Genomic DNA, 26,788 nt, shown 5'->3' on the forward strand with positions numbered 1-26,788 from the left:
ATAGGTTATAGATCGAACGCATCTTTGAACAAGAATGTTTTTAGGTTTGATTTACACTGAAGTCAAACCCAGATGTCTCAATCCGTCCTCCTTTTTCTGGAGCCATATGGTATCCGTAGGCCTAGCTCATGTCTCAGGGTTGTGCTGTGGCTCCTCTGTGCTCGGTTCACAATCTCACCACTTTGGTGGTTTGATCTAATGGTGCCATTGAATCTGTCGCCCTCCTGTAGCTGTGTGAAGGGTTTCACAGTCTCAGTTCATTCTCAGCCACTGACGCGCACTTTGCCCTTGGAGCCTTCCCTCCCCAGCGTCCCCGGTCGTTCCCATCGCCCAGGTTCTCTGCATGCTAGCGACAGCATCACCACTCAGCCATCAAGCTTAGCGTCCTGTGGCCGTCCCAGCCAGTTTAATAAACTCGTGCATGAGGGTAATAATTGTGCTTAAAAAGAAGTTACGAATCAATGTCTGAACAGACTTGCTCTTCCAGTCAATAAAGACTATTTTAAGCGCCAACTGTTTCCTATTGATTTCCGTGACCCTAGGGGGGCATTTTCCTCTTTGCTTCAATGCGTCACATTTTGCCTTTTAACCTTACAAATAGGTCTTTGCTGTGTGTTCCTACGTGTTTCTCCCTTTGGCCTGTTTGTCTGCTCCTCGTCATGTGTCCCTCCATTTATTTTATTATTAAAAAATTTATATACCGCCTATAACTATGCAGTTTCCATATCACATCCATAAAATCTTGTTTTCCTGCGATTACCACATATAACATAGACAGATTTACACACACGTTATTTGAGTGTATCAACCATCTCGGCCGACTTGCCTAGCTCAGCATGAAGTACACCAGGACCATATGAAAGGAAGGGGGAAGTCAAATGCTGGCTGAGACCAGCACAGCTCCATAGGACCCAAGTAATCAATAAAGCTCAGATCCATCAACAGGAATCCACAGCCCTTCTGCGGTACGTTTCATGCATGCCTCCGCTACAGCTGCTCCTTGTTCTGCACAGGCGAAACACAGTTACCTGGATGTTCTCTTTCCTGCCTCTGGTTATTTCATTCCTGAGAGAATATTGAATTAGTTTTTCAAGGTTTGAAACCTTGTCCTTTTTATTCTGGAGGATTTTTTTTTTACTTTATGGTCTGGGCTTCTAATTCAATCAGAGCCAGGACTCAGATCCAGCACCAGGAGTTCCATGCACAATCACTTAGGGCCCGATTCTTAAAACAATGCCCTACTTAATTGGTTTTAATTGGTGCACTAATCAACTGTGCCAATTAAAAATTAGTTAAATGCTATGGCAAATGGGTACCTGGCACATGGGACTGTGGGGGGGGGGGGGGCAGGAAGTTAGGCATCAGTGGGCCAGTAGCACTGTAGCAAAAGCCCTGGTTTTTCAGGAATGACGAGGTTCACCAATCAGATATTAACAGTATTTGCTTCTTAATGACTTCCGAGAGCTACTAGAAGAATTGTTCCAGTGACTATGATGACTTGTGTATATATATAACAAATGGAGTGAGTTTGGGTTTGGATGTGGGTGTGGATCATGCATTTGATTGACTACTTCTTCTGTGGTATGACAAAAGTGGTTTACATATCAGGCAGCGAAGATAGACAACCAAGTCTCCAACCTATTGACAACTACCCCAGACTACAAGATGTTCAGAAAGGAAATAAAAACTATACTCTTCAAGAAATCCCTTAATAAAGCTTAATACCATGATAAAGCTTAACCCCCCTCTTACCATCCCCAGATCCTACTTTTCCCTCTCTTGGAAACCTTCTCTGATCTAACGTTGTAACCCTTCTTCCATAACTCTTTTTGTAATCCGCTTTGAACCGAAAGGTAATGGCGGAATAGAAATCTGTAATGTAATGTGATGTGATGGAGGGCTACATGACTTGCCCAGGGTCACCAGGAGCTACAGGTAGGTTGGGAGGAGTTGATGGCAAGTGTTTGCTGTGTCCACATGTGGTGGGGAACCTGAGCCACAAAAGCAAGCAGGGAATAAGCACCCTAGCTAAATCTCATGGCATGGTTCCAGGAAGCAGCCATCTCAGTGGGAGCAAAGCAGAGACCAACCTTTCAGTCAGGGATTTCCAACGTTGAAGGGCCCAGCTAGGTGGAGTACAGCGAGCCATCTGCATGATGCTCAAGATTCCATGCTACCAATCCAGGGCAAGCAGTGGCTTCCCCCATGTCTTTCTCAATAACAGACTATGGAATTTTCCTCCAGGAACTTATCCAAACCTTTCTTAAAACCAGCTACACTATCTGCTCTTACCACAACTTCTGGCAATGTATTCTAGAGCTTAACTATTCTCTGAGTGAAAAAATATTTCCTCCTATTGATTTTAAAAGTATTTCCCTGTAACTTCATCAAGTGTCCCCTAGTCTTTGTAATTTTTGACGGAGTGAAAAATGACCCACTTGTACCAGTTCTACTCCACTCAGGATTTTGTATACTTCAATCATATCTCCCACCAGTCATCTCTTTTCCAAGCTGAAAAGCCCTAACCTTTTTATTCTTTCCTCATACGAAAGGAGTTCCATCTCTTTATCATCTTGGTTTCTCTTCTTTGAACATTTTCTAGTGCTGCTATATCTTTCTTGACATAAGTAGACCAGAATTGAATGTAGTACTCCAGATGAGGTTGCACCATGGAGCGAAACAGGGGCATTCTGACATTCTTAGTCTTGTTAACCATCCCTTTTTAAATAATTCCTAGCATCCTATTTGCTTTTTTGGCCACCACCACACATTGGGCAGAAGGTTTCATCGTATTGTTTATGACAACACCCCAGATCATTTTCTTGGGCGCTAACCACAAGGTGGACCCTAGTATCTGGTAACTGTGATTCAGGTTATTCTTCCCAATGTGCATCACTTTGCATTTGTCCACATTAAATTTCATTTGCCACTTGGACGCCCAGTCTTCCAATTTCCTAAGGTCTGCCTACAATTTTTCACAATCCGCATGCGTTCTAACAACTTTAAACAGTTTAGTGTCATCTGCAAATTTAATCACCTCACTCAGCATGAAGGCTTGATGGCCAGACACAGGAAGGACCTATCCATACAGCCATGTAAAAAAGGTTATGGGGTCCAGGTGGGCTACCTTTGGATGGGTCGGGGTGTCCAGCAGGAGGGACTGGGTATCTCTCCTACCGGTGATCATTCAGGGGTTTGGGGGGTGTCCGGTAGAAGAAATTGGGGGGTATCCGGCAGGAACATCCCTCTTGCTGTAGTCTTCGTGTGTGTTTGGGACTTGGGCAAATTTTTGGTCGGGAATATATTTTAAAGATGTACATAGTGGAGGTCTGGGTAATTAAATGCCTGAACGTACAGGTAGGCCATTCTCGAAAAAAACACATTTTGGACATATTTTTTTGAGAAGGGACATTTCCTTGCTGCCGACTTTGAGCGTCTTAGGCCAGAAAGGGACTTCGACTTTTTTTTTTAAATTGTGCTCCAAGCAAAGAGGAGATATAGCAAATTAAAAAAAAAAAAATGGCTAACACAGCAGTACCATCACTTATAATATAAAATTGGATGGAAATTATACATGTAAAGTCAGGGTGAAATCACAAGTTAAGCAGAGCATTCCAAACGAGACGGTAACTACCATGATGCTCAGCTAGATAAGAATCATAGGTAGCAATCTGGTATACATAGTTCCACCACTTACTGGGCTTTAGAAGTGTTTTTTCAATAGAGTAATACAACTTTGATAGCTAGGGTGAGAAGAATATCTAAAAGTTTAGCACTGGCAGCAGGAAAGTCCACATGGACTATGATGGATCTCAGGATGAGCAGTGGAAAGGTCATTGTGGCATGCCATGATACAATGGTTGTAACAATGTCCCAAACATCCGTCCAGTAGGAGGCAACAGTAGGACAATCATACAGGTTATGTTGTCAAGTTCCTGGAGCGTGTTGACAAGTCCAGCAAAAGGAGGAGTTAGCTGGATTACACTTCCAACTCTTAATAGGAGTCCATAGAGCTTTGTGCATCAACTAGAACATGGATTGGAGTGTAGCAGCTGAATGTAGTGGTCTGTTGGCCCTAATCCAAAAATAAGAGCATTGAGGAGACGAAAGTTGGATGGAGAGTTCATGCTCCCAAAGAGATTGAATAGCCGCTGCTGGATATAAGAACTTATAAATCTGGGATGCCACATGGAATAAGCAAACATTTCGAAAAAAATGCAAGGAGCTGGTTTAAATGGTTCATCACACAAGAACACAATTGCAAATATTGGAAATAGTGTGAAGTGGATAAACCAAACTTAGTTCTTAAGAAATCAAATGTGTGAAAGCAAAAAGAGGCAGGAGCTAGGACATCAGTCAAGGTAGAGATCCAAGTATTTGGCCAGCAAGTCCAGTAAAGGGGTTTGTTGTCTACCAGAAAGATCTTATTACCCCAAAGAGGTGTTGCTGTGGTAAAGCCTATGGCCTGTTTGAACACCTAAGAGATTCTCTTGGGAAACCCTGCGGAAATGTTAAGCTAGAGAGTTCCCGATCCATATTAAGTGAATCAGATTCCCTTTTATTAATAGTTGTTCTATGCTTTAGCTTCTTGTTTTCCATATCTAAGCATGTGTGTCATGGGGATAGTCCTCAGGCTAGACTCAAATAGGGCACTGGTCTTTGACCTAAGAGCCACTGCGGGAGTGGACTACTGGCCATGATGGACAACTGGTCTGACCCAGCAGCGGCAAATCTTATGTTCTCAGAGCAGGAGATGGGAGTAGCTCAGTGTCAGAAGCACTCCAGAGTGAAGGAGTAGCTTAGCGCTTAGAGAATTGTGTTAGGAGCCAAAGGCTCCAGAGTTCAAATCCCACATCTCCCTCCAAGGGAATCTCTTTGTGAGCTTGGCTAAGTCATTCTCTCCTGTATTGTCTTATGTAGGACTTCAAGTGTGAGCTTACTCGGGCTGAAGAAGAATTTGTGTGACCTGGGCTTGTAAAAGGGGAGAAATAACTCCAAGTGGCTCCAGGTCATTAGAAACCAGCTGATCCAGTTCTGGTTTTCTCCCATCTACTTGTCAATGTGATGCCACGAGAATTGGATTACAAAGTTCAAGAAGTGAAACTGGGTGGGAAAGAGCTAAAAAGCTCGCCCTGACCCTGCCTGTCCCAGGATGACAGTAGATTTAATTAAGAGCAGATCAGGGCCTTATTATAGGATTACGGTACTGTCATTAACACTGGGATTTCATGAAGTGGCTAAGCCTACGCCGTTCCCTTCAGGTCAGCTAGAAGTTCTGAGCTAGACCACATGGTGTCCGATGCACCTGGCACTCCTCTCTTTCCAAAGCCTTTTTTTATCGCTGGGAAGCATGCAGTCCATTCCCCTCATCCAGCTTTGCTTTGTCTTGAAAAGGGATTTCCTCAGACTACAGCTATTACAGATCCACAGTTCTCAGTAGTGAACAATCAGTGTGAACATCCCCAAGACGGTCAGAGGCACTGAACCATGCTCCAGTATCTTTGGGATGAGTTAAGTACCACAGTATTCAGATCCCGGTGTTGCTTGCAGTGTTTATATTTTCAATCTTTACATGCAGGGACGGGTGTTTTATAAGGACAGGGCAGAGGGATTATGGAGGGTGACTTCTCACAGTCCTCCCACTGAATTATGTAGAATCTCAGCTCTGTCTTCATCCAGAGAATTTCATTACGATTTACAGTTGAGCCATTCTGAAACTCTAAGGATCCGGCTGAGGAACTTTCTAGAGACAGGGACACCAGGGTGGAATATGTCACACGCAAATACACACAACAGCCTACTCTTTTCTGTTGGCTGACTTTTCAAACGCAACGTCTGCGAACATGACCAATGATGTGATTAGAATAATGGCGTGTAGCGTGCATATAATGGATTGTGCAATACAAAGGAAAAAACACACCAACCCCACGTGCAGGAAGGGACAAAGAGTCAAACCATTGTGAAGACAGTCAATTTGTTAAAACATCATTTATTCGTATAAAGTAGACCCCAACACGGTCCGTGTTTCGACTAGGGTAGCCTTCCCCCTTTTGAGTTCCACGCTATTAGAGGTAGGTGCCATGCCTAAAAGAATAGCGTGCAGCTGCATGTGTGCACAAATCCTAATTGATGCTAACTAACATCAAGAATTGATTGTTTTTGCCCAATTAACTGGTTCTTTAACCAATTCAGTTGCACGTGCAGCTCAGGATCATGCCTATATTTTAGTGCACAAATTTTGGCAACCTTGATAGAACTTGGGAGATCGTGTACAGCTATAAAAATATGTTCTTACTGTGTAAGTGTCAACACCTTTACATTTAGAGGTTAATTCTATCCACGCTAAGTTAGTGTTCTAGAACGGCTAAATCTGTTATAGAATACTAGTGGAAGTCTGCAGTTGTACGCTGAACTTTAGGTGAAAACAGAGAAAAATGAAGGCAGATAAAGACCTTATGGCCTATCTAGTCTGTCTAACCAAGTCATCTCTTCCTCTCCCTTTGAGATCCAATGTACTTGTTCCAAGCTTTCTTGAATTCAGATACATTTTTTTGTCTCCACCACCATCTCCGAGCATTCAACACCCTTTACACAAAAAAGTATTTTCTGAGGTTACTTCTGAATATATCCCCTTTCAGATTCATCCTATGCCCCCTCATTCCAGAGCTTCCTTTCAAGTGAGACTTGCCTCATGTTCATTTTAGGTATTTCAATATCTCTATCTCCACCAGCTCTGGAAAATAAGAAGCTACTTCTTTGAAACTGACTTCACCCAACTTCTTCAACCTGGACTACTGTAATGCACTATTCAACAGATTGACAGCAAAAAATCTCCAGTGCCTACAATGCGTGGCAATCACACTCCTAAAAAACTTCCATGTCCGCAACACTATCTCAGAAGCGCTATCATCAATCCACTGGCTACTCATTACAAAACATTGTATCTTCAAGGGCCTAGTCACTACACAACATGGCACCCAGCTACATATCAACCAAACTTCCTCCATACGTCCCAAACAGACCACTCTGCTCCCAAGAGGAAACAGGTCTGCAATACCTCCTGGTCGCGTCCTCCAACTCCAAAGTGCCAGACTCCATTCCTACTCCCACTTCCTACTAAGCTATTGGAATCAACTTCCTCTTCGCATCAGATCTTTCAAAGGGCTTCTGAACTTCAGGTAAGCAATAAAAACTTACCTCTTCCCATAAATCCAGTCACTCCCTTCCAACCATATATACACTGAACTAGGTACACTCTATTTGTGAACTGAAGATGGAAATAACTGTATGTTAACTTAAAATGACCAAATTGTATGCTAAACCTGACTATGTATATCTAACATAAACTGTACACATGTAAATTCATAATTTGTTTGTCTATGCATCTTGTATGTCAACCTTGTTACCCGTTCTGAGCTCGGTGTGGGGAGGATGGAATATAAAACTAACCAAATAAATCACATCTCCCCTCTTCCACCTTTCCTCCAAAGTATATAATATTGAGAACTTTAAGTCTGTCCCCATATGCCTTATGATGAAGACCACCCACCATTTTAGTATCCTTCCTCTTGACCGACTCCATCCTGTTCATATCTTTTTGAAGGTGTGGCCTCCAGAATTGTACACAATGTTTTAAATGAAGTCTCACCAGGGGCATCAAGACCTCCTTTTTCCTATTAACCATACTTCTCCCTATGCACCCGCTGTCACCTTTTCAACCTGTTTGACCACCTTAAGATCGTCATATACAATCCCACCCGAGTCCTGCTCCTCTTTCGTGCACAAAAATTCTTCACTCTGTAAACTACCGTTTCCTTGGGTTTCTGCAGCCCAAATGCATAACCTTACATTTCTTAGTATTAACTCTTAGCTGCCAAATTTCCTCAAGCAGTGAATGTCTAAATGTGGTCTGAAAATTAAGCTTTACATTTCTGTGTTTGACAGATTTTTGACTGTGTTATATGGGACATCACATAATGGGGGTAAGTTTTTAATGCCCTCAGTTACTGCATGTTACACAAGCAGTTCCATTAGACCTAGTTCAGGAAATTTTGCAAGAAAATCTGCCCATATTTGAAAGCTGGCAAGTGAAAAGCCAGCATGTCAAAAGAATCCTCTTGCTTTGCATCTGCTATTTGTGTGGGCAGCAGGGGGGGGGGGAGGAGGGAGGGAAGGAAATTTGCATACATTTGAAAATGAAACGGTGCAACAGCTGTTTCCCCTCCTCCTACTGGCTGCATCTCGGGAGGGTGATTTTCAGCCAGGCCGTTTAACCTGGGTAAATGCCTTTGAAAATTACCCCAGTAGCTAAAAGGAGCAATTCCATCCGAGGATAGGGGGAGACTCAGTATGAGGCAATCCTGAGTGTTAATGCGGTGACCCCTACCCTCACCCCTGCCCCCATCTGGAGTGCCATTCTTTTGAACAATGTATGTAATTTCATGTTCTTTTTACGTGTCCTTTTGTTCCCTTTGAATAAAGGCTTTGAATAGCTTTGCACATTCTTGCATGAGTTACAGAAAATGTTAAGTGGATCTGTGAATTAATGAGGACGTGGTGACATGTTGTCAGAGCAGAGAGCTATCGGGCTGAGGCTCCTTCCTAGCCAAGCACATTTCAAGGGCACCGATGTACTGGTCGCTGGACCAAGAGCACCAACAGGGCACCGACACTCTGCATAATCAAACACTGATGGGGAGAAGTACCCACTGGCTTCATCTTATCCTAATGGCAGTGCAGTAACTCCAGAAGCAGCCTGGCAATGGCCCTTTGTTATGGCTGGGCACTTGACCTGTTGTAACCATGTAGTCTCATTCAGTGCATGCTACCCTGGGGATCTGCGCATCAGTGCCCCCTGCAGCTCTTGTTCTTATTCTGTGGAAGGAGGGGCATTCTTGGCTCTATCTGTTGTCCAGTGATGACATCCTTTGCCTTCTAGTTGTTTCTTCTCCCTGATATTCTTGGCATCTTTCTCCAGCAATCCTGCTCTTCCGATATATCTGTGCTGTTGTTATGGCAGAATAGAGAATGGACTAAAGACCAAAGCTGGGGCTTGTCAGAAGAGCCCTAGAAGAGTGTCAGTTCATGTGCTCAGCTACATCAGTTGAACGTCCCAGCTCTACTTTGACAAGGTGCATCGGAGACTCTTGAAATGGCACTATCAGGCCGGAGAAGTTGCTCGCGCTGGTGTAGATTTAAAGAGTTACGGGAGAGGAAGAGAAAGTGGAAGTGTGGAATGGGGGGCAGAGAGGTGCAGGCGCCCTCCCACCACCACCAAGACTGCCCACCCTTCCCTTATGACGCCACTGGCTGCACAAGCAAAATCTGCTTAGTCTAATAATATCATGGAGAAAAAGACCCCTGAGATTAAGAACTGTATGAAGTTGCAACTCCAGCAGCATTCCCACTTAAGAACCTAAGAATTACCACAGCTGGGTCAGACCAGTGGTCCATCGTGCCCAGCAGTCCGCTCCTGCTCCCAGACCAGTACCCCAACTGAGACTAGCCTCACCTGCATATGTTCTGGTTCAGCAGGAACTTGTCCAACCTTGTCTTGAATCCCTGGAGGGTGTTTTCCCCTATAACTAAACTAACTAAACCTTAAGTTTATATACCGCATCTTCTCCACAGATGTAGAGCTCGGCACGGTTTACAAGAACTTAAATATAGGAAGAGAAGAATAAGGGGTTGGGGCTGCATACAGGGGGGGAAGAGAAAATTACATTTTTGTGAAAAGCCAAGTTTTCAGGTGCTTATGGAATAATTGGAGGGAGTTCAGGTTCCGTAGTGGGACAGTAAGCTTGTTCCAAAGCCCTGTGATTTTGAAAAGGAGGGATTTTCCCGGTTTACCCGCATAGATAATACCATGTAGAGAGGGGAAGGATAGTTTATGTTTTTGGGTGGGTCTGTTGGAGTCAGGACTCGAGGAGTTATAAGATAGTGGGATTGGGGGGGGGAGGAGGATACCATGAATTATCTTAAAAGCCAGACAGGTACATTTGAAATGAACTCTGGAAATCACTGGGAGCCAGTGAAGTTTGGCCAGAAGTGGGGAGACATGATCAGATTTGCGTTTTGCGAAGATCAACTTGGCCGCAGTGTTCTGGATTAGCTGGAGTCTTTGAAGACTCTGGAGGGTGATTTCCCCTATGACAGCCTCCGGAGGAGCGTTCCAGCTTTCTACCACTCTCTGGGTGAAGAAGAACTTCCTTACGTTTGTACGGAATCTATCCCCTTTCAACTTTAGAGAGTGCCCTCTCGTTCTCCCTACCTTGGAGAGGGTGAACAGTCTGTCTTTATCTGCTAAGTCTATTCCCTTCAGTATTTTGAATGTTTCGATCATGTCCCCTCTCTGTCTCCTCTTTTCAAGGGAGAAGAGGCCCAGTTTCTCTAATCTCTCACTGTATGACAATTCCTCCAGCCCCTTAACCATTTTAGTCGCTCTTCTCTGGACCCTTTCAAGTAGTACCATGTCCTTCTTCATGTACGGCGACCAGTGCTGGACGCAGTATTCCAGGTGGGGGTGTACCATGGCCTGGTACAGGGCATGATAATCTTCTCCATTCTGTTCATGATCTCCTTCTTAATCATTCCTAGCATTCTGTTCGTCCTTTTACCAAACATTCAAGATGGCGCCTAATCATTTGGTTGATTGCTCTGTTCTCTGATTTGATATTGGATCTTTGAAAGACGTGACCTCCAATTCAAGCAATATCAATTCAGAACCACTTGGGGTTTTTGATCTCATCCCCAACAATCCAGTCAGCTGTAGCTGATTTAATAGCACTGAGTAACAAGAGCTTCATTAATCCTCAGTGCCATTCAAGACCCCCTAGAGATCTTCCAGCAAAGAAGCCAATAAGGCCTCTGTTCTGTGACCCTGATTGAGAAGCCCATTTCAACCGTAGTCTGACTTTGGTAGCTGTAAGGTCATCTGGAAAACTTCCCAACTGTCATATTAACAACCAGTATATATCTCTCCCAGCCAAGTCAGACAGGGCAAATCCCACTTATCTCAGCAGTGCCTGCATTATAATACTCTCTGTCTCCTTGATTCAACAAATGAAAGTGACCCAACCTAGACCATTCAACTCCTGCATCCCTTTCATCCCTTTCCACCCTCAGTCCTGAAAGACTGTAAAATTAGCACCAATTTCTTCTGAAAGCATGCACTGAATTCCTTTTAGTTACTTCCCTATCATGGAATGATTAGCATTGCACTCTGCTGCATCTGCATCACTTTAGAATACACTCTGGCCTGAAATTTGCACCCCTGTAAGTCTTATTTCCTAGCTGTCCATTTTAAAATCTACAAGTCCTCCACGAACTGGACAGTTGCCCTCATCTCTTCCCCCAATCAAAACCCCGCCAGCATGAGAATTTCCCATCAAAGAACGTTTCAGGCAAGGCCCCAGTAAACACAAGAGCAAAGAATTCATTTGGTTCTTCTCTGTGGCCTTTTGTCCCTGTCCTCCCTTAATTTCCCTTTTATTCCTTGGCCATATTGTGGTCCAGCTAATTCATACTGTCAAACCTTAACAAATAAAGAAAGAAGTGACAGTGACTGTATCCCTGTGTCCATTCCCTGTACCCTCCAGTCCTAGTTGTGACAAGCTCTTAATCCCTGTGCCCATCTCCTGAGTCCTCCCATCCTATAGGTGACAGGCTAAGTATCCCTGTGTCCATCCCCGGAACCCACCAGTCCTAGAGGTGACAAGCTCTGAATCCCTGTGTCCATCCCCCGAGTCCTCCCATCCTATAGGTGACAGGCTAAGTATCCCTGTGTCCATCCACAGAACCCGCCAGTCCTAGAGGTGACAGGCCCCATATCCCTGTGTCCATCCCCTTAGCCTTCAGTTCTAGAAGTGTAGAATTGTGTAATCCAAGGTTCTCCTCTCTGTCCATTTTGAGGTCATCTAATTGCATGCAAATGGGTCCAATATGATAAAGACAGAATGTATAATCAGCCTTCACGTTTTCTTCATTGCTTTTGGAGTAAGTACATGTGGAGGGGCATAATCAAAAGAAACGTCTAAGTCCGTTTTGGGCCTAAGTCACAAGTCGCCCAAACTCGGACAAAAGTCGGACATGAGAAAAGGTCCATTTTTGAAAAATATGTCCAACATATTTTTTTTTTCCCCAAAATCGTCTAACTGTACATCCAGCCGTCTGATCACACAGACCACTAAGTTGCCCATCTTTATACCCCATTTTCGTCCATAAATTTGTCCAAATCACAAACACCTAGAAAAATAACTTTTGGATGTGGGAGGGGCCATAAAAGTGATGCACTGGACACCCAGACATGGCACCAGAGTAGTGGGGTACCTTACAGGGCACTGCTGTAAACTTCACAAAAAGAGTCCCACATAAACATCTACTACAACTCCCTTATAGGTCATGGTGAGCCCCCCCAAAAACACCCCCAGAATCTACCAGACCCACCTATCTACCATCCCAATAGCCCTTATAGCTGCAGGAGCCATTTAAATGGCAGTGCAAAAGGGTTAGGATTTTTTTGGGGTGGTGCACATGTTTCACCATGAATGCAATGATTAGAGTGGCTTATGGGTCTGGGTCCTCCTCTCCATGGTTCACTAACCCACCCCCAAGACCACTTAAGTCACCTCTGTGCAGCTCTACTAGGCTTTCCTATGCCAGGCTGCCAGGTGCTGATGTTCTGGATGCAGATATGTAAAGTTGTTATTAAGATTTTTAGGAGGGTCAGTGATCACTGGGGCAGTGTGTGGGGGGTCTGTACTTTGTGTCTGCATTGCTTATCTGTTCATTCTGGATACCTTCTTGTGACTTAGACCTGGTTTTAGATGGCCTAAGTCACAACGTCCAGGTTCCGTCTAGGCAGTGTTGTAAACTTTCGGTTATACATGCAGTATGACTAAGTCTAGGATGGTCCATGTCCCGCCCAAATCCCACTGGTAGCTCTGGTTGTTCAGCAGCACTGTGAAGGCCTAGGTCATTTTTAAATACGTCTAAAATCCGGTTCGATTATCAGCACTTAGACGACTTGTGTTTTAGATCATCCAAGTGCCGATTAGGCTGGTTTTTAGATGGTTTTCTATTTCGATTATGAGCCCCATAGTCTCTTAATTAACTAGATTTCTAGTAAAATGCATTCCTGGTAACTGTCAGAAGAACTGGCTTCTGTTAGCAGGACATTTCAATGCTGTCCACTATAACCATGGCAAGATGTCATAGGAATGGCCCGGAGACTGCATACAGGCATTATTCCACTTCATCTACTTTCTGAAGCTGAAATGTTGGTGGACGTTCTTCTCGAAACTGAAGCATCCAGGTAAACGTTTGCACATCTAAGCGGCTACTGGCCAGCAGGGAAGGAACTTCTTGAAAGGGCTTTGCTCTGCAGTTAAAGGAACAAGATACTTGCACAAATGAGAAGCATATGAAAAGTTCAGACAAGTGCCATCAAAATGATGAAAAGTCTACTCTATTCTCCAGACTTCCTCTCCTGCTTGGAATTGGTTCCCAAGTTAGAAACTGATGGAATTTTAAGCTCTTTTTTCCTGTGCAGTAGGGCAGTGTGTTCGCTGCATGCAGACAGGGGTCTAGTCTCGTGAAATCATTCTCGTGCAGAGTAACCAGTCTCCGTATTCGCTTCCGTCTGGGTTCTCTTGGTCTTGAAATCCTGGGTTAGGTCATGGCACTTGCCCTAACACTGTCCGAGAGCCAGCGATTCATTTACTGTTGCCTCACAGCTGCACAAAAATCTCTTCCTGTCTGCTTCCATGTCACTCGCTGAGCAATGACCAAAGGGGCAAAAGAGCAGATATTTGCCAAAGCGATTTCATCACTGAGAATCCCGGGATACCTGTTGGAGAGTTGGTGAGTGGAGGGACCTGATACAGGGAAATAGTAGGGTGGTAGCCTCAATCCATCTGTGATCTGTCAGCCTAAGGAAAGGCAGAGCCCTAAGATATTAAGCTCTGACAGTGAACCGCCTAGAAGTCGCAAGATTGTGGCGGTATATAAGAATAAAGTTATTATTATTATTATTATGTCGGACAGTTGTCCATCACAGCAGTTTCTGAGGCCTTTATCGTTGCAGCATGGCACTCATGCAATATTTCAGTGCTGGGAAATCCATTAGCACTCTGGAAAGGGAAAGGGATTCAGTATGTGTGTTGGGGGGGGGGGGGGGGGGGGGGGGGCGGGGGGGCTTGCATATTTCAGCAAACCTCACAGCTATGCCATTTGAAGTTTACAGTTTATTCCCCCCCCCCCAAACCTCCTTTTCCCCTTCTCTAAGTTGTAAAATCCAGATCTATTTTGTATTGGCAGCAAGGTAAATGGTTTTGGGCTGAATCTTAACATACATCAAAGGGCCTCTGAGCTGCAGGTACATGGCAGAGCAAGAGGAAGGAGGTCAGACATCTTCACAGGCACTGGGGGCGGAAACAGCCCCGGCCAGCCCTATGACGCATCCTGTGAGAGGGACGATGACACACAATCTTCACACTTACACCGTGGCAAACAGGCGGCTGATCTTCTTAGAACATCTTAATTGCAGATCAGAACATCTTAATTGCAGATCATCTTAATTGCAGATTATCCATTCTTCCCATGTCTTTATTTTTCCCTCCCTGATCAGCACAAAAGCAAGACAGAGACTTAAAAAGAGTGCTTCCAAAAGCTTTATTCTGTAGGATCCCATTTTAGCAGTTAATGGTGAAAACAAAAGACTAGACTTCCCTTCCTTTCTACCCTCTCATCCCACCACTTATCCAAAGCACCGGGGCTGCAGCAGTCACAGACCCCAGGAATTTGCTCGGGAAGAAAGGGCTGCGGGGCATTCACCGGCTTCAGGCCCTATTCGAACTTCACCTACTGGGCCTAGGTCCAGACGGAGAGGAAGAAGTTTGGGAGCCACTGATACAGATTCAGTTCATTTATACAGCTCTGTGGTCAAAAAGGCACAAAGGGTGAAAAAAAAGCCTCATAATACCGCACCTAAAATACAAAGTGCATTGGCAGAGCTGTGGACTGTTTATGAGGCTCCATGTGTCGCGGTCTAGGTGTGAAAGTAATTCATTCTGCTGTGACACCGACGTCTCCTTTTCCAGCATGAGATAAAGGGAGAAGTGCGGAAGAGTCTCCTGCTTAGGTGCTTATAAAATCTACCATAACAAAGGGCACAATTGAAAAGATGAAAATGAATAGAGCAGTTTCAAGTATGATTGCTCTAAAAGCCGCCTTTTATGTTGCGTTTGTTCTTCAAAGATATTAGGACATGTGAGCGCTCTGCCATTTAGCTTCCCATTTGACTTGTTAATGGCTGTAGTTTGGAGTCATTAAAAATTGAAGCAGGCTGCACTTTGAACATCTGCCAGGCGTTTGGGGCTGCCTGTTCCCTCCTCGCTCTCTGCCTTCGCAAAGACCCTGTAAAGAGCACCACATGCCCCCAGTTTGGGGAAGGTACAGGTGTCACTGGGTCCGAACCCTCCACTTTAAGCCCCTCGCTGGCATTTTCAGAGCAGGACGTGGGCTGACATGCTAGTGACGATCTACAAAGCAAGACACTTCCCTGCCTAAGTGAAAAATTATTACCTGTGAGACTCTGACAGGATTATGTGAAGGCTCTGCCAAGCTAAAGCTTACAAAATGTGCTTAAAAGTTGTTGGGGGGGGGGGGGGAACCCACACATCCCAAACAGATTTGCCTGCTGCACAGGCCCCCTGCGATCCGTGGTTTCTTTAACATCCGCAACAGAGTTTAAATCCTGCATATATATTTCATAAGAACATAAGAACAGCCTCACTGGGTCAGACCAATGGTCCATCAAGCCCAGTAGCCCGTTCTCACAGTGGTCAATCCAGGTCCCTAGTACCTGGCCAAAACCCAAGGAGTAGCAACATTCCAGCATCTCAAAGAATAGGAAGATTCCGAAACCCCAATGAGATCAACATTCCAGAGCTGAAATTGTGATGTCATAATGCCTCGTTCCACAGTGCCTCAGCCAACTTCAGCAGTGATGTCACAATGGTTTCATTGTCTTATACTTCGCACACGTAAGAACATAAGAACAGCCTTACTGGGTTAGACCAATGGTCCATCAAGACCAGTAGCCCGTTCTCACAGTGGCCAATCCAGGTCACAAGTACCTGACAAAAACCCAAAGAGTAGCACCATTCCATACAGAATCTCAAAGAATTGCAAGATTCCGGAATCCCAGAGAATAACAAAAGATTCTAGAACCCCAGAGGAGCAACATTCCATGCTACCGATCCAGGGCAAGCAGTGGCTTCCCCCATGTCTTTCTCAATAACAGACTATGGACTTTTCCTCCAGACGGTCAGCTGAACGTCTTAGAACTCCTGAATACGGCTCAGCTCTGAGTTTGGATAATGGATTGTGGTTACAGTGTTAGTTCATTTGGATACCCAGAAAGACATTTTCATACATAATAAATAGATTAGGCCTTGCTGTTCAACTAACAATGCATTTTTGCCTACATTTCAGAAGTCACCACTCCCTCCTTCAGGTCCAGACAAAGTGGTTTGCAACTCTGAAAAATTATCCAAGAAATATGTATTTATTTCATTTTCTATCCCGTTGCCATAGTTTCAGTACAAGGTTTTATCCTAACCTGACATATACTAGGGGTCTAAGACTAATATACAGTTTACCCTAGTTATCCTTCCAGTGCAAGGTTTGTAGTACAAGTTTTATCCCAATTTGACACCCAGATAGATTTGCCTTACGTGACACATACTGGTTCTTTGTAGTCCATCGGTCAAGAGGTGAAGAGGTCGGTTTTTACTGCTTTTCTAAAGCTGACGAGTCCTTCAAGGGATCTGATCTTCGGGGGCAGTCGATTCCAGTGGCTCGGTATGAAGTGGGAGTAGGACTGTCGTTTGGCGGTTTGCAGTCGACCAGGGGACGTTTTGAGACATACTTGAGTGAAAAGTACATACTTGGCAGACATAGCTTAGTTGATATTGCAGCTTTCATAGTATACAGTAGATATAACATAATATAAAGGTAATACATCTTTCATGTTTCAGTAGAGTACATGCAGGCTCCATATGTATATATTTATTTATTTAAAATATTTATTGATTGGAACTTCCCTATCATGAAGAGATTCACCCAGAGCAGTTTCCAATACATTGAATAGTCATCAGGTACTCTTAAGTATTTTCCCTATCTGTCCCAACAGGCTCACAATCTTTGATACCTGGGGTAGTGAAGGGTTAAGTGACTTGCCCAGAGTCACAAGGAGTAGGCTGGGATGAAACTCACAACCTCAGGGTGCTGAGGCAGAAGCTCTAGGCCACACCTCCCCTTGGACCACCCACAATTCTAATAATAAACAACACAAAACACTTCGGTAGGAAAACTCATGAATTAGAATAAATCACACACTCAGCAGTGTTAAAGATTTCTGAAACTGTATAAATACAGTTATTTCCCTCAAATCTAGAGGCATGGAATTCCAGAAACATGCACCCCCAATTTGGTAACCAATGCATTTTTTTTTAATTGATAAAAATGATCAAACGTTGATATCCCCATCAACAATCATTCTGCTGCATTTTCAACTTCACACCCAGATAAACAGAATTACAGTAATCTAATGCAAATCAAGAATTATCTTCAGAGAGCAAGGTTATCAATTGCCTCAGCCGTCTCAGTCTGAAAAAAGCATTCTAGTTAACCATCCTCACCTGGGGTTTAAAAAACAAATCAGAATATAAAAGAACCCCAAAGTACTTACAGACCCTTACTATTTTTAAAACTATCTATCATTACAGACTTAGGAATATCCAATGGTACCACATTCCTCAATAAAAACAACATTTGTGTTTCAAATGCAGCCTATTCAACATCATCCCAGATCCAATCTTCTATAAACATAAAGAAAGGAAAGATAATGTACCATTGACAGGAAAGTAAAACTGGATATGCTTGGCATATCTGTGTCCATCCCTAGAAGTGACAGTTTGTGTACGCCTGTTCCCATCCCTTCAGCCATGTGGAAAAGATGTACATTTCAAGTGGGGTTTCTTTGGAAGATCATTGCTATGTTCTAATGCAGGAGTGGCCAAAAGGTTGATAATGATTGACCAGTAGATCGCAAAGGCTTAGACATGAGTTGCCTTTGCATTCTGTTCTCCCTGCTTCCTCAACGCCAGGCCAGGTGCATATAAGCGCCAGACCCACAGCCTTCCCCCGACATCAATTCTGACGTCGGAGAGGAAGTTCCGGGCCAGCCAATCGCTGCCTGGCTGACCCGGAACTTCCTTTCTGACGTCTGAATTGATGTCGGGGGGGGGGGGGGGAGGCTGTGACCCAGCACTTGTACATGCCTGGCCTGGCATCGAGGAAGCAGGGAGAAATTGGCAGCGGTGGCTTGGGGGGGGGGGCAGGGAGAGAGGAAGAAGAAGTTGGACTCATGGAGGGACAGAGAGAGATGCTGTTTGGGGAATGGAATGAGGACTGGAGGAAAGGAAGCATGCAGGAGGCAGAAAGAAAGAAATATTGGATGCACAGTCAGAAGGAAGTGCAACCAGAGACTCATGAAATCACCAGACAACAAAGGTAGGAAAAATAATGTTATTTTCAATTTAGTGATCAAAATGTGTCAGTTTTGAGAATTTATATCTGCTGTCTATATTTTGCACTAGGGCCCCCTTTTACTAAACCACGATAGCGGTGTTAAGCACAGGGAGCCTATGAGCGTCAGGAACAGTGCGGGGCATTCAGCTCAACTCCATGTGCTAAAAACCACTATTGCGGTTTAGTAAAATCAGAGGGGGGTATATTTGTCTATTTTTGTATAGTTGCTACTGAGGTGACATTGCATATTTTAAAGTCATCTGCCTAGACCTGTTTGGAAAAAACCCTGAACATAAATGATAATTAACATTTTCTCTGCGAACAGTGTGCTTTGTGTTTTTTTTAAATTTTATTGTTGGTAGATCATTTTGGCCTGGTCATTTTAAAAGTAGCTCGCAAGCCAAAAAGGTGTGGGCACCCCTGGCCTAGTGGATCTAACCAATCTATTGCCCACCCTTTGTTTTAATTACGATTTCACCTGTGCTGCTAAGATACATGGATATTGTTTCAAAGCCTATAGAAGTTTCTTGAACAGATGTGCCTGAGGCTTCTGAGGCAAAGCTTTCATGATAGCGGTTTTCAAAATAATTCTTAATTCTTCTAGAGGAGAAATCCGATCTGTTCTCCTTCCATGTGATGGGATGGAGGTCCCAGGTAAAAGGGAGCTGTCCATGGTGCTTGTCAACTAGAGGGTCCTACAGTTTGCTGTTATAAGGGACTTTCCACTGTGGCACATCTTCTAAGTTGGTAACCCCCATTCTATAGAGTAGAGGCTCCTGCAGAACTATTTTTTCATCTATAATCAAGCTAAAGTGAACGGGTACATGTGGAATTTTTTCTTTAACAACACACCTCTCTCTTAATAAAATCTGTACTTTATTTTAGTTATTACCAAATTAGAAGACCTTTTTTGGATCCAGCAGTTTCCACCTTTCTCCTTTTTCTTCCAAGTCAGTCAACCACTGCAGAGATTATGATCCTGTGAAACAAATACCTGGACATTTCTCCTCTAGTTTTAACAGATCTGCCCCACCCCACCCCCACCCAGTGTTCCTCATCTGGCCATTCAAGTGATGGTCCAGAGGCCGTGGATCAGGCATCCTATATCATATGCTCTGTATTTAGCTACCAGGTATCACCTTAACAATTACCCATAACTCCTCCTCTCCCAGGGCTCTGAGTCCTGGCTCTATAGCATTGGCTACCTCATCCAACCCTAAATGTGCTACACATGATCCTGGCATTAGCATGACACAGCTGTCCACAGAAATACTACTCGGTCAGCCCAAGATGAAGTATTTTTTTGCAGGACAACAATGTTATTTTATGCTGCTGGAAAATCAGAACACTTTGGGGGTGCTAAAGGGCACATGGTTTTCTGTTTACTTTGTTAACAGCATTATTGATACCCATGTAGCTTTATAAAAGTGACCCCCAGTAGAGCACAAATGTTCTAACAGAAATTTACAGCTGCTCTGAAGAAGGTATCAATTTGTGGATGCCCTCTGGAGGGTAATTCTATAAGAGGGCACTAAGATTTACACAGAAATTCCACACATAAGTGATTAGAACACTGGCGGATCCACGCACGAATGCCAAAATTCCACCTGCACGCTATTAGGAATGTTTTTGCTTATTTCAATTTGTTACACTATATCCTCAAGGCAGTTTGCAATCTAAGGGGGAAGTTATCAAGAAGCAGTAAAAGATGGACTTTTATGACACCTTGATTTACATCACGAGGTCCCAACCTGTGGTGTCCAAGCCACTCAGGTTGCTGAATCCCATGGTAAAAGAATAACACTGCTTGTGATGCTACTTCACGAGTAGCATCATTCATAGAAACATGATAGCAGATAAAGGCCAAATGGCCCATCTGCAGCATTCACTATCTCCTCTTCTCCTTCAGAGATCCCAGGCCTTTCCCGCACCTTCTTGAATTCAGGCACAGTCTTTGTCTTCATCACCTCCACCAAGATTAGGACTACAATCAGTTCTTCAATATTTCAGCAACTAGGAAAATACTTCCTTATTCCATTTAAGTGAAGATACAGGAATAATTGGGCCTCCACATGGTTCCTAAGGCCTCACTTCATTCCAAGGCCCAAATGACACAAGAAACTCTCCTTTTTAACTAAAGATTGATTACAAAATCACTGTTATGTCCACCAAGATTATGACTACAATCCTGAATCTTAGGCGTAGAAGTTGATAACCACCAATCCATGAGAAGCCATGTACAATCAATAAAAAACAATCTTTCCTTATGATGAGAAAGCTAAGATCCATCAGAAAATACTTTGAAATAGAGACTTTCCAAATTTTAGTGCAATCTCTAATCCTACCTTGACTAGACTACTGTAATATAACACTAGTTCTTTGCTTTAAAATGCTGCTATCGTGTCTACAGCTAGCTCAAAATGCAGCAGTAAGACTCATATATGGGCTATGGAGATTGGGACACCTACAGCCCAATTATATGAAACAACATTTGCTGCTGATAGCTGTAAGGATCAAGTTTAAATTAGACATCACTGCCTTTAAGATCCTGACAGGGAATGCCCCCAACTACCTAACAGAGTTGGCCATCCTACTCCAGGATGCCTCCAACAGATATTCTACCAGAAATCTTTTCCATGTAAAATTCCCAGCATGCAATGGTATAAAGTATACCAGGAAAATTACCTTATCCATCCAATATCAATTAGCAAAATGCTGGAACCAACTACCACTTACACTACGATCTTGTGACCACTACCTCAGGTTCAGAAAACATCTAAAAGCATTTCTGTATCAAGACAGGGAGCCAACCCTGAAGTAACTGAAATGGTAATCGTAAAAGCCTTCTCTAAACTCCTGGGACAAAACAAAGAACCAACAATGACCGACTTGAACAGTATTTGTAACTATGACCTAACTGTACTAGCAACCCTATTGAATTTCCATGTCAATCTGGCCATTGTAACTTCCTGGGTAACTGACCCAACCTTTTGTAATATAATCTGAACTTGAATTGAATACATAAAGGCGGAATCGAAAACCTGATTAACATAACATAACATGTTTGAAATCAAGGACTTTGAGTTTTGTGTGTCCATGATCTGCTTTAGCTTATATATCAAACTTTACTATTTGATGATCACTGTTGCCCAAGTGGGCACTGACTCAGATAATAGACACACTCTTCCAGTTGATGATGGCCACTGACTAGTTAAATTATCTCTGTTGAATATTCTCAGCAGACTCATAACATAGAAAAATAGAAACATGACAGCAGATAAAGGCCAAATGGCCCATCCAGTCTGCCCATCCGCAGCATCCACTATCCCTATCTCTCCCTAACAGATCCCATGTGCCTGTCTTAAGCCTTCTTGAACTCAGGCACAGACTTTATCTCCACCAACTCTTCCAGGAGACTATTCTACACATCTACCACCCTTTCTGTGAAAAGGTATTACCTTAGATTACTCCTGGGCCTATCACCTCTTAATTTCATCCTATGCTCTCTTATTCTGGAGCTTCCCTTCAAATGAAAGAGACTTGCCTCATGCAGATTTATGCCATTTAGGTATTTCAATGTGTCTATCATATCTCCCTTCTCTCGTCTTTCCTCCAAGGTATTCATATTGAGATCTTTAAGTCTGTTCCCTGTCCGCCTTATGACATAGACCATCGACCATTTTAGTTGCCTTCCTCTAGACCAGGAGTGTCAAAATCCCTCCTCGAGGGCCACAATCCAGTCGGATTTTCAGGATTTCCCCAATGAATACACATGAAATCTATTAGCATACAATGTAAGCAGTGCATGCAAATAGATCTCATGCATATTCATTGGGGAAATCCTGAAAACCCGACTGGATTGCGGCCCTCGAAGAGGGACTTTGACACCTCTGCTCTAGACCAACTCCATCTTGGGGGCACTCAGGGGGCATTTTGAGGGCAGATACAAGTTATGCCACAATATTCAGTGCTGGCCTGGAAAGTTAGCACATAGATAATACTGCATAAATAGAAGTTCTATCTTTATGTGCTAACTGATGCTGAATATTGGCTAATTGATTATCGGCTACCCACCTTTTTTAAAACCTGGATATGCAATGCTGGTCACTGCAAACAATCTGGAATTGAATATTGGGATCAGCACCGGCAATGGGCGATCACAGTGTTGTGCACTGCCCACTGCCAGCTGAATATTGGCCCACTGTCTCCATCTGTGAGCATTAGATCCAGCATTGTTTCTTTCCTCGTGGGTTCTGACACCATTTGTCTGAGCAGAGCACTTTGAAAGGCATCCACAATCTCTGCTTCTCTCTGATTCCGTAGCTGGAACATTCCAGTCTGCATCAGGCATGTTGAAATCTTCCAGCCCCAGCAGCCCAATCTTTGTCCAGCTTCTCCTTGGCCTGTAGATGACATCATTTCTCATCAAGCTGATCCATAACGATTCCGCAATTCCCCAGATCCACTGAATCTCAGCTGCTTTAATATTGCTTTTCACATACAGTATCACTCCTCCACTCCTTTAGCCATCCCTATCTTTTCTTAAAAGGTGATAGACTGCTATGGTTGCATCCCACTCATAGCAATCATTGAACCATGTCTCACAAAAGTGAATTGTTCTCAAGATAAAAATAGAGGTAATAAGATAGTACTAAAATTGAAAAACAGTTCTTCAGCATTTCAGCAACTAGGAAAATACTTCCTTATTCCATTTAAGTGAAGATACAGGAATACTTGGGACTCCACATGGTTCCTAAGGCCTCACTTCATTCCAAGGCCCAAATGACACAAGAAACTCTCCTTTTCAACTAAAGATTGAATACAAGATCACTGTTCCCTGTTAAACCCTTCCTGATCAGCCTCCCTAGCATTTGGATCCAGAATGTCTGTAGCAAGACCATCCTCAAGCACTCACTTCAACACCACCAGGAGACCAACAACCAATAACCCCCACAGAAGAGAAAAGGAGGCCTGCAGAGATGCCAGTGAATTGCTGTTCATTTGTGATCGGGGAGAAAATAAATTTCTCTTTTGAGTTTCTTCACACAGTAACCGTACGGTACAACTGTATTTCCTCATGGTTTCTGATGACAGCAGGTTAGACCCAATCAGCTTCCATATGACAGGACTCCCTGTCTTAATTACCAACAATTGTATTACAATTAAGTAAACAAGGCAGTTTAAATTAAGAGTGCTACACAGAGTCAAGATGAAAACAGGCAGAACATCTTTCTGAAGATATTTTGATGAAAAGATAAGGCCTGCTTGCATGGGTACAGAAGGGTTGCTGATGATGGTGGGGGATCTAGCTGAAAGGGGAATGATGGTAAGGAACAGACGCTAGGGCAATGAATTTGGAGATTAGAAGGGGGCCAAATGGTTTGGGGTGAACTAGGAATTGAAAGGGGCCTAATATTTGGGAGCTGGGATTTGGAAAGGCCTAAGTTTTAAGGGGTCTGAAATTTGAAGGACGCCTATTGTGGGGGAGTGGGGAGCTAATATTTGAAGAAGACCTAAGACTTGAGGAAGAGCAAGATTTAAAGGGAACCTATAGGTTATGGAGATGGCATTTGGGGAGGCCTGTGATAAGACGAGGACCTAATGACTGGGGGAGGAGTTAGGATTTGAAGGGGGTCCTAATATTTGGAGGCCGTGGCTCGGAGTGTCTAGGACAAGAGCATAAGAACATAAGAATAGCCTAACTGGGTCAGACCAATGGACCATCTAGCCCAGTAGTCCATCATCACAGTGGCCAATCCAGGTCACAAGTATCTGGCAGAAACCCAAACAGTAGCAACATTCCATGCTACAGATCCAGGGCAAGCAGTGGTTTCTCCTATGTCCATCTCAATAGGAAACTATGAATGTTTCCTCCAGGAACTTGTCCAAATCTTTTTTAAAACCAACTATGTTAACTGCTATATCTTTCTTGAGATAAGATGACCAGAACCGAACGTAATACCCCAGGTGAAGTTGCACCATGGAGCTATACAGAGGCATTATAAAATTCTTAGTCTTGTTAATCATCCCTTTAAAAAAAAATAATGCCTAGCATTTTGCTTACTTTTTGGTCACCGCCACACTTTGGGTGGAAGGTTTCAGCATATTGTCTACAATGATCTTTTCCTTGGGCGCTGACCCCCAAAGTGGGCCCTAGCATTGGATAACTATGATTTGGGTTATTCTTCCCAAAGTGCATCACTTTGCATTTGTCTACATTAAATTTCATCTGCCATGTGGACGCCTAATCTTCTAGTTTCCTTATGTCTGCCTGCAATCTTTCACAATTTGTATATATTTTCACAACTTTGAATAGTTTAGTGTCATCTACAAATTTAATCACCTCGCTTGTTACAATTTCCAGATCATTTATAAATAAGTTAAATAGCACTGGTCCCAGTACAGACCCCTGTGGCATTCCACTATTTACCCTCCTGCATTGAGAAAAATGGTCATTTAACCCCACTCTCTGTTTTCTGTCCAATAACCAATTCCTAACTCACAACTGAACATTTCCTCCTATCCCAAGACTCTTTAATTTTCTCAGGAGCCTCTCATGAAGAACTTTGTCAAAAGTTTTCTGAAAATCTACATCAACTGGCTCACCTTTATCCACATGTTTATTCACACCTTCAAAGAAGTCAAGCAAATCGGTGAGGCAAGACCTCCCTCGGCTGAACCCATGGTGACTTTGCCCCATTAAATCATAGGTGGCACTGGAACTAGAAGAGGGCTGATGCTTGTGCAGGACTGGGACTGAGCAGGTTGAGGCTGGAAATAATTTAATACTTGGACTAAGAGAATGCTGAAGGTGGGGGGGGGGGGGGGGCTGAGAGAAAGGAGCAGATGCTCAGGGTGATAAATGAAAACAGGGCATATGGGGGAAGGATGAATGCTAGGGTAAGAAGGAAGAAAGGCAGGAAGAATAGGGTGGGCCTGTGAATGAGGCCTGAGGAATTAGGTGGGTTAGAAGAGTGGGAACTTGGAAACTAGATGCGGGATCGATCATAATGACTACCAAAACGAGCAGGATCAGTGAATATAAGCCCTGAACTGCTTGCTGTTTTCCTACTGGCTGTGACTGGTGCTTGCTGGGCTCTGCTGCTAGACTCACTGGAGCAATAAGAAGACTTTGGGAGGGAGGGTGCACAGGCAGAACATGGAAGCCACACTGAAATCGGAGAACGTGTTAGTAATGTTGGGGTAGAGCTCCAAGATCTAAATGTGCAGAGCGCCTTAAGTCCAAAAACTGGCTGAGCAATTGCATTTATGCCACAACACTAGCTTTCTTTTGGTGTGAAGCCATCCTTGTGGTATGAGCCCTGATATTGGTGTAGTTCATATCTCAAGACTGGCCCCAAGATCAGCTTGCATTGAGTGAGTTCCTCATCCTTCTAGAAGAGTCTCATATTCAAGACCAGGGGTGTCAAAGTCCCTCCTCGAGGGCCGGAATCCAGTCGGGTTTTCTGGATTTCCCCAATGAATATGCATTGAAAGCAGTGCATGCAAATAGATCTCATGCAGATTCATTGGGGAAATCCTGAAAACCCGACTGGATTCTGGCCCTCGAGGACCGACTTTGACACCTGTGTTCAAGACAATGACAATGGAACTTGAGAGAGGAGAACTAACCTCTCCCCTGACTCCTACTAGCCTGCAGAACTATAATGTAGGTTAGTGGCACTATGTTTTCATCCTCCTGGCCTGCCCTACAGAGATGGATCAAGTGCAATGCTTCGGAAAGCAACCACAGAAAAAGAGAATAATAATTACATTACATTACAGATTTCTATTCCGCTATTACCTTGCGGTTCAATGCAGATTACAAAAAGAGTTATAGAAGGAGGGTTACAAAGTTAGATCAAAGATCATTTCCAAGAGTGAGTCAGGTAGGATCAGGGGTAAGGGAGAGGATGGTAAGAAGGAAGGTATTAGTGGTTTTAAGCCTTATTCAGGGATTTCTTGAAGAGTATACTTTTTATTTCCTTTCGGAACATCTTGTAGTCTTGGGTTGTTATCAGTAGGTTGGAGATTTGGTTATCTAGTTTTGCTGCTTGAGTGGCTAGTAGGCCGTCGTATAGTTTTTTCCGTTTTACTTCTTTATACCGCAAATACCACAAGCAGTTCAGAGCAGTTTACAGAGGAAGAGACAATCCTCCATACAGACAATACAGGGAAAGAAGAATAGTAGAAA

Source organism: Geotrypetes seraphini, chromosome 5 (assembly GCF_902459505.1).
Source record: "Geotrypetes seraphini chromosome 5, aGeoSer1.1, whole genome shotgun sequence".
Taxonomy (NCBI): domain Eukaryota; kingdom Metazoa; phylum Chordata; class Amphibia; order Gymnophiona; family Dermophiidae; genus Geotrypetes; species Geotrypetes seraphini.